Consider the following 10,022-nt stretch of genomic DNA (forward strand, 5'->3'; position numbering starts at 1 on the left):
CAACGACTGACAAAGTAAAATTGTTTTATTGACGTTCTGCAAATTATGATGCTTTCTGATATGGGGTTGCAAAAAACATTTTGGTATCGCTCGTGCCCACAGACACACAAACAGATGGACAGATTGATGGCAGATAATCAGGCGGATGGACTATCTGATAAATTAACAACAAGATTTATGACTAGCAAGAGAAAGACAGAAAAATGAACAGGAAAGAGGACGACGAGAGACTGGCATGCACATGCATGGATGGACAGATGGACAGTTTGAACAGACAGACAGATGGTGCTTCTATTACGAAAAGCGGGCTTTGATGAGATGGACAAACAGGCTATCGGACTGGCAGACAGACATACCAACAGACAGAAACTCCACTGGGACGCAATAAATGGACAGACAAAAAAATGAACAGGCTTGACATTCTGATACAGAAATGGGGCTGGGATGTCTGGGGGCAGGTGAAGAGAGGATGCTGTATCTCTGAAGACCATCAACATGAGGAAGGACTCAACTTTAAAGTGTGTATGCACATGTGTGTGTCTTTGCTGACACATCAGTGTGTGTTTGCGTGTGTGTGTGTGTATCTTATACAGTGCCCTGGCCATTACTGAGGTACTAGATAAAAGTAGTGAACATGCTGCCAAAACAAGGTGCTAAAAGACTAAAAATACAAATGGCAAAGGACTTGTACCCTCACAGACATCCACATCCACAACGACAGCACAAACACAACCAGCGCACAAATGCATATGTGCACGCACGCACACACACACACACACACACACTGACACACAGGGCAGAAGGACAACAGGGACATCTGGTCCACAATTTTATCGCCTTTCTAGCAGAGAATACTATAATGGCACACAGTGATGTACAAAGACAGCGAGATTATTGCGAAATAATCTTGAACTCAAAAAATGTCACATTCCACTCCGTAAACCTACTTTGAATGACATATTTTACTCATTTTGTTAATAAAAGTCTCACATGAGTACAATATGAAGTAGTTATGGCAAGAAATATGTAAAACCTTCAGGAGGGGAAATTTATTTTCTGCTCAGCACAAACTTTTGGGGTTTTTTGTGTTTTTTTTTTCAGTGTTTTTGGTGTCTTTTTTTTTCCCTAAGCCTGTTCATGTTAAGCAAAAGCACAAACATCCACTGAAGGCTTAATAGAGGGATGTGAAACTACTGCTTGTGGGGTGCCTGTCTTTGTGTGTGCATGGGTACTGTATGTGTGTACCAAGTCCCCCACAGGCCCTTAAGTGGTGTGTATTTATAGAGAGTGTGTCTCTCTGAAGCCCAGAGGCTGGTTATATGAGCCCCTTCTAATGGCTAGGAGGAGAGGAAACATCCACAGTCATGTTCTCACAAAACAGACACATATGGATCCACGCACACAAGCATACACACACTTACTTGGGCATTTGATAAGGCAGTTAGAAATGTTGTTGTCCTGTCCTCTGTTGGATAAACTCAGACCTTTGAGGGTACAGCTATGACCTTTTTACATTAGTAAAAAGCATGCAAACAGGATGGGTCTATACTTTAAAAAATGCATCTGCAGCACAGTGTAGTACTGATAAGATGCAAAATGTAATTTAATCTCATAATTTAATCTTCTCTGTTTCTACAGTCAGTGGTGGAGCAGAGGTGGCTTTGGGCAGCTCCTCCTCGTTCTTCAGTTCCACAGCCTGCAGAGAGAGGGGTTGCTGGTTCCTCTGGTCCCTCAGCTGCAACAGGGTTACATGCAGTAAATGAAGAAAGAGCAGGCCCATATGGCTTTGTTTGGATCTGTACACAGGCAGCCAGAATATGCACGTGTGAATGCATGTGTGTGCGTGTGTGTATGTGTGTGTGTGTCAGTGTCAGTGTTTGATCTGTACGCAGGCCATGCAGTGCTGAAACAGCAGCAGTTTAACTGATGCTCCCACCATATGGTAAGAGTGATAGCATTAGAGAACCTGCACTGAACCTGAAAAGGAGAGAGTGAGGGAGAAAGAGGAGGGCAGGGTGGACCAAAGCTTGAGGCCAGGATTTGTAGAGCAGCCCCATTATGGTACACTAGTATGCAAATCACACACAAGCAGACACACACACAAACAGGAGCGCATGTGTGCACACAGGCTACATAAAGTGTGTGGGCATGTGAATGCAAATGAATGTGTGTGATCCTCACACTGGCCGAAATGTGCTAGTAGAGAAATAATCACAAACTTGTGCAAAGGTGTGTGTGTGTGTGTGTGTGTGCGTGTGTGCATGAAAGCATGCACATGCAAACGCACTCATGGATGCATAAACAAAAGTGCAGATACACAGCAATCTGGGTGATTTATGCCTTGAATACTGCAGTGTTTTAGGTGGGATCTCAGGGAATACACAGCCATATGTCCCATTTTTCCAAGCTTTACACACACACACACACACACACACACACACACACACACACACACACACACACACACACACATCTTCCCACACTATTTTCAGTTTAAAGGGCAAGGGCAAAAGAAGAGTGTGTGCAGGTTTGAGAGTGTGAGGCTGGGGTGGATAAGGTGCTATAAGGCAGACGGTCTGAATTTTCTGCTCCAGTTAAAGGGAAATTCTTTGCTCCTGCTTTGGGAGTCAATGGACAAGTGGGATGAAAGGATGAAAGAGGACACGATGATAGCTTAATGGTGTTAAACTTGTGCAGTTAATGACAGATTATACAGTGAGGCATGTTGGATGCAGTGTATGTGTGGGTTTTAATCTACTGGTCAGGCAAGAGAAACAAAAGCAGTAAAACAACTGAACACAGCTAAATGAATCTTTTATCATGAAGCAACTGATAACATTGTGGGAATCTGAAAGGGTGGCCAACAGCTAAATGCCTTTTTTAAATAATTTACTGCTAAAAGAAATAAACTTCAACAGCAGCCCAAGCCTCCGGATTGTCAGAGTTACTCAAAATAGCAGCAAATCCATAAAACGTATGATATAAGTTTAAGTTATTTATACATTTTACAAAAAGTGGAATTTCGGAGGAAGGCAGAAAGTACAGTATTTTCCTATTTTTGACTCAGTCAAACCTATAGATCTTCTTGAAATGAGCATCGCATCAATTCAAAGAGCATCTACAGATGACACTCCTGACAAAATAATTTTTTCAATAGGGCCTGTATTTTTTTATGCTAACACTCTTCACCTAGTCTCCCTTTTTCTGCCTTCCTTAGCTATTCAGGCCAGTCTGTCAGACATGACTCACAACAGAAAGTGCCTCCGGCTGATCCAGTCATTTTAAATGAGGACAAAATGTATATACATTCCAGAAAAGAAGTAATTGGAGATTAACACTTTTTAAATTTTTTTTATTTTACAGACTTCAGACTGCTTTAAAACATTCACTTTTAATCACAATAAGAGATTTCACCTGCTTCCAAAGTTAACTACCCACGAAATGGCTGTGACCAGTTGTTTACTGGACACAGCTTCTGTGCTGTCCCTCAGGTCAGCACAGATACAGCCAGCATGTGCTGTCCTCCACCTCCAGTTTGGTTTGTTTAGGTTGTTACCATATCCTATACTAAAACCCACATTCGGTGGTGGTGGAGCTGGTGATCTCATTGGTCATTTGCTTCATCGCCTTTAACCCAGAGTAGGTTTCATGTCCTATCAGCAACCAATTTCTTAAACTTAAATTTCAGAATTTTCATTTTCAGTTTTTTCTCACCAAAACTGCTTGGTTAGCTTTGAGAAAAAGTGTTAATTTTTTTCAAACTTAGATAATGCAAAATCTGGCACTGACATGGTATCCTAGTCGATCAGCAAATATATTACAAGCACCAGTGGAGATTTTCCTGGCTTTAGTCACATGACTGCAAGAGGTTGCTTATGACATCTGGTTACTGGTTATCTGCTGTCTAGTTATCCATGATTGGATTGACCCATACACACCTGCTAGTAGGTAGAGACGGTTCAAACATAGGAGTGATAACTGAAACCTGACATTTAATTTGCTGATAACATTCAAATTGGGTGATTAAAGTATCAAAGCTGTCAGATTTGAATATTTTTACATCAGTATAGAAAGAACTACATGGAGAATATAGAATTGTTAATGCACAGGAAACAAATTCCAAGGATTCAAAAGTAATTTGACAACAAATAACTATTCAAAAAATAATGATGAAAATTAAAAAAAATGTATTTGAAAAATATCAGTTGATGGAAAAAACTTGTAGTCAAGCTGCTCCCTAGGACATACAGTCATGTGACTGTGAAAAGTTAAGCGCTGCTTGATGAATGAAGACGGTATGTAGCAGCCAGGTGCAGCTCATCAGATACACTTGATTAATTGATCATCAGCAAGAATGACCACCTCTAAAAGCAGAGGTTTTGGCAGTTTGCTGATATGGAGCCTTTAGGTATGTGTTAACACAATGTTACAATCTTTGCAGGAATGAACAGCCTTGCAAACTCACTCCAAGGTCAGACTGTGGAAGAGCTGCATCTCAGACTCTACAAGCCTCAGTTAGCATGTTAAATGTTGAAGTTCATGACAGTACAATTAGAAAACGACTGAACAAGTTTGGCTTGTTAGGAAGGATTGCCAGGAGAAAACCTCTTCTCTCTAAAAAAAGAACATGGCAGCACAGATTAGGTTTGCAAAATTGCATCTGAACAAACCACAAGACCTCTGGAACAAAGTGGAGATGTTTGGCAAAAAAATAACCATAGCATTTTGAGCATAAACATGTCATACCAGCTGTCAAACAATGATTCCAAAACTGGGTCATCCAACAGAACAGTGATCTCAAGCACTGCAGCAAATCTACAGCAGAATGGCTGCAAATGAAAAGAATCAAGGTGTTGCAATGGCCAAGTCAAAGTCCAGACCTCAACCTGCTTAACCTGCTGTGGCAGGACCTTAAGAGAGCTGTGCATAAACAATAAACTGAATCAACCTTGTGAAGAAGTGTGGGCCAAAATTCCTCTGCAAGGATGTGAGAGACTGATAAAATCATACAGAATACAATTACATCAAGTTATTGTTGCTAAAGGTGGCTCTACAAGTTACTGAATCATGGAGTGTGATGAAATTTCCTTTTTCATGACTGTAATCATGCATACATATTTCCAGGTTCAAAGATATGCACGTTAACAGGTGTTTCTAAATCATTCTTGGATGACATGTGATAAAGTGATTAAAGTGTAGCCAACAAAGCTCTGTATGAATGCATGGAAAAATGCGGCTTGTACTCTGAGGCACTTTGAGAGGTCAGTAGGACTAGAAAATTCCTACATAAATGTCAGTCCATTTCAGTGATCAAGAAGACTTCACAAACATGGCATTAAGACAATTCCCAACAACATTTCAAACTCCAGTAAACAATACCAACAACAACAAAAAAAGTTTCAGTTCACAAAAACAAACAAATACACACAGAGTTATGGAACAAAGTTCTAGGACTGATGAAAACAGTCAACTTCTATCAAAATGATAGAGTGGGGAGAAAACAAGGCGTACTGCTATATCTGTCAAAATACAGTAACTCTGTTATAGCTTAAGAATGTATGGATGGCAATGAAAACACTGGCATTTACTGATAATTTCACTGACAACAGAACCAAAATTTAAATCAATATTTCACCATTCAGCAAAACATTGGCAAAAACAGCCAAAGAGCATTTTATGTTGAATAGGTGGGATATCCTGGATGAACTGGCAATGCATTTGCTACAGACAGAGTAATTCAAATGTTTACATGTTATATAGAAGCATTGTCTACACATTATTCTAATGACGCAAACATCCAAATATTATTACACAAATCACATTATCCTGATAAAAGCTGTACCTAACTGAGAGCATGTCCACTGGAAATTCCTTATTTAAATTAATCACTTTGGATTTTAACCTGATGGATAGGAAGGCTCATATTACAAATGTTGGAATAATTGGATTATAAAAATATATAAAAATTACTTTGGATTGATTGTATATGCCTGTGTGTGACAAATAAATGTGTAGTTATTTCATTTGCCATGTTTTTTTTTAACTGGAAAAAAAAAGTGTCTATTTAAAAGCCTCAGAGGCCTGGCTGCACAGTGCTACTGAAGAAAGAAACAGTGGTGTTTCAGCTTAGCTACACGTGTAGAGCTAATTACAGTCATTCAACAAAAAAAAAAGTTTTCATAGGACTCTACGCAGGCCTGTGAATGACTAAGTACACCCCACGATTTAATAGCTTGTGGAGCCATTTTTAGCAGCAATAACTTGAATGAACTGTCATTGTTGGTTGTCATTAATTTGACCATGAAATCCAGTTGAAGTCTGGATCTTGAATAGGCCACTGCAACACCTTGATTCTTTCCTTTTTCTTCTGTTGTAGATTTGCTGCTGTGCTTGGGATCGTTGTCCTACTGCATAACAGAACCTTTAGCTACCAGACAGATGGCTTCACATTTGACTGTACAATACTTTGATATACAGAGGAGTTCATGGTTGGCTCAATGACTGCAAGGTGCCTAGGCCCTGTAGCTGCACAACAAGCCTTCTTTCGCCTGGAAACCCTGGGTGGCAGTGGTGCAGTGGGTAGGTGCTCACCTCGCAACTGGAGGGTCGCTGGTTTGAGTCCTTGTCTGAGCGCATGCTGTCATTGTGTCCCTGGGCAAGACACTTAACCCACATTGCCTAGTGTGAATGTGTTTGGTGGTGGTCAGAGGGGCCGTAGGTGCGAATTGGCAGCCACGCCTCTGTCAGACTGCCCAAGGGCAGCTGTAGCTACATTAGTAGTTTACCACCACCAAGTATGATTGAGGTGCGAATGAATAGTGCATGGAATTATAAAGTGTCTTTGAGTACCGTGAAAAGAGCTATATAAGTCTAAGGCATTATTATTATTACTACAAACAAACCATATGTGTTCATTCCTTTCCTAATTGTACTGCAATGAACTTGCAGATGAACACTTAACATGCTAAATGAGGCCTGGAGAGTCTGAGATCCAGCTCTTGGTTTTTTGCACTCTCTCTGAGCATTTCATAGTCTGACGTTGGGGTGAATTTACTGGGACAGCCACTCCTGATAAGATTGTGGCATTGTGTTTAAACACACCTGAATGCTCCAGACCAGCAAACTGCCAAAATTTCTGCTTTTATAGAGGTGCAAGCACCTGGCTGCTACTTACCTTCATAATTCCTGTGGAAGCAGTAAAGGTGCACTTGGTTTTTCGTGCGTTTAGCCAATGCGCTATCTGTTCTTTTGGTTTTTCACCTTGTGAATTACTCGCTTTAAAATTGCCTCAGCTCTCTAATGTATTAGTGTCAAAATGTCCCTGCAGATCACTTGTGTTGCACATCTGGCCCACGAAAATCTGAACATAACTGGAAACTAGATTGAAACATGAAGCATTCTTTCATATGGTGATATAGAGAAGTATAAATATAGAGTGAATTCACCTTGTGTCAAGCCTGTTTTTAAACATAGTGACCATACACTGATGTGCTGTATTTTAGGTGGTATTCTCGAATGTGCGCGCACAATCTAACAATAATTTTCAGCCCTTTGACTCTCACAGAGTTTTCAAAGTTGTCTGCTTCTTCAAATGAATTTCCAAGTGTTTTAGAAGCTACACGATGTCAGATTATGTTGTTTGTGTGTGTCATCAGAGGAGTAAGATGGATTAGCCCCCAGTTTAACCCATCCCGACGAAAACACAACCTGACAGCACGGCTCCCCGAGAGGCAGGAAGAGAGGAAGGGATCTGAGGTTGAGCTCTATTATTGAAATCGTATCTCATCTTAATATTGAAATTGTATCTACATTCTGAAAGCCATCATCTTCCATCTCTTCCCTCTTTGTCTCCCTCGTCCTTTTCACCTCTTGGTCTCTCAAAAAAAGAACTGACAGACTCAGAGTGCAGGCTAGAGCAGACGGTAAAGCATTTAGTGAAGTATTTAGTTTTATGGTGGATGAGTGAAAGAAATAAAGATGGAAGAGTGAGAAAAAAACTAGAAAGGATGGAAATGAAAAAAAAAAAAGACCAAAATATGAAGAAGTAAGAGGAAAATCTCACAATTCATTGTGCTCATCTGTTTCTGTGTATTCCACTCCTCATCACCCTCACTCTTCCCTCTTCTGTCCCTTTATTCTTCCCTTCCTTCTGAAGTCAGAAATCTCTAAGGAAGCTTGCTCACAAGGCCTAATTTATTTACCACTGCCACCCCAGCTCTATCACTTTGTCATTAATTTACCAGTGTCATATTTATATGAGGAGTTAGACACCAGTCCATGCCATGCTACAGCTGCACAGAGCATACAGCACATGCAGAAAAACCTCATCCATAAACATGTACTCTATTATTACTATTCCCTGCAGAGTTAAGGCACTTGGAATGAACCACTAATGAGCCCCGATCCGACCCATATATTTAAATCATTGATGTACTTCTACTATCAGCCATTTTAATGAATCTGTCTTGTTTTGCTTTTACACCCCTACATGGGACAAATATATTTTTTTTTCCATTTGTTCACCAGCTAAATAAGAACACTTTCCAGGGGCTTGAAAACAAGAAAAATATAACCCTTGTTGTTAACCTTGTTATAGTCTAAGTTTGCATTATAAAAATTTACAGAACTACGAACAACAGATTCAGACAAAGAGACCGCAGTGACCTCCATGCCACAAAAGTTATGTATGGAGACCTCGACAGCAACTGTGAGTGTAGGAGAGAGGGAAAAAGGAAAATGTGTATTTGAGAGTGCAGTTTCTAAATCTTTGCAGCTCACATTCCTGCTCAATATTCAGAGTAGTATTACATTGATTTTGCATCACTTGAATATAGAAGTAAATTCTAATTAATTAGGCTACATCAACCACACAGATTTACGGTGAAATAATATATTAAAAACTTGATGGAAATGTTTCAATAATACAATGGCATAATGAAGCAATAATTTTAAAGTCAGAAGGGCCCTCTACAAAATGTCAAAAGAACTTAATTTATTAATCAATAACCATGCAAAATTCATTCCTGGCTCCTTTCCTTGTTTTTGTAGAAGAAGAGGAGGAATACTCAGCCTGATTCTTAAAGAGGATTATGGAAGGGAAGAAAGTCACAGGAAGAAAAAAAACACACACAAAATGTGGCCATGTAAGCTTAGTCAACAGGGATTAATGAGGTGAAACTGCAATAGTGTGTTGGCACATTTCTGATGTAATAAGATATGCCTTGTGGGCATTTGATGTAATCTCTTTCTTATTTAATCTTCATATCTTTAAGAGTTTAAAGTCGTATGTGCCCTTGATCTGCAGAGGTCAGCTAATGGTGTCTAATCAGGCATGATGAACTTTCTCATATGACCTGATTCTAATTTACTTTTTATTTAGTTTTTATTAATATCCAGTGCTTAAATTTATTCAACACCACTGAATGTAAGGTTTATGCCACAGCAACACTAAATTAACAGTATTGGTTATTACTAGGGGTGGGACTCGATTAAAAAAGTTAATCTAATTAATTAGGAGCTTTGTAATTAATTAATTGAAATTAATCGCATTTTAATTGCATTTAAATATTTAACATGATAAATATTAATTTAAGTTTGGTTGATGAATGAATCAATACAAATAAGCTTAAACTTCAAAATTTTGTTTATTTCCCCACCAGTCTACTACACAGACCAACGAAGGGTGGAAGTGCTCCTGTGATAAGCAAACACCTGAAATTAAAGTTAAGCATCATAACTGGATAGTTTTATTCAACATTAATGTCTCACTTAATATAGTTGAAAATTAATCATTCGCTCAGCTGTATTCCTTGATGTTGAAATGTGTTGTGCTTGTTTTAACAGCTTATTTTGAATCAAAGACTTAAAATTAAACCACAAAAAGGAGAAAAAGTTCGTTCTCCGTTTAACCAGCTGCTTTTACACAGCTGTGCTTCGCACTCATGGTTGCTAGGCGACATGAGCTACGCACAGGTGAGGGCAGGCGACGCTGATATGAAGGTTAGCCGCTCACTTCCGGCCTT

This window comes from Archocentrus centrarchus, chromosome 1 (assembly GCF_007364275.1).
Source record: "Archocentrus centrarchus isolate MPI-CPG fArcCen1 chromosome 1, fArcCen1, whole genome shotgun sequence".
NCBI lineage: Eukaryota > Metazoa > Chordata > Actinopteri > Cichliformes > Cichlidae > Archocentrus > Archocentrus centrarchus.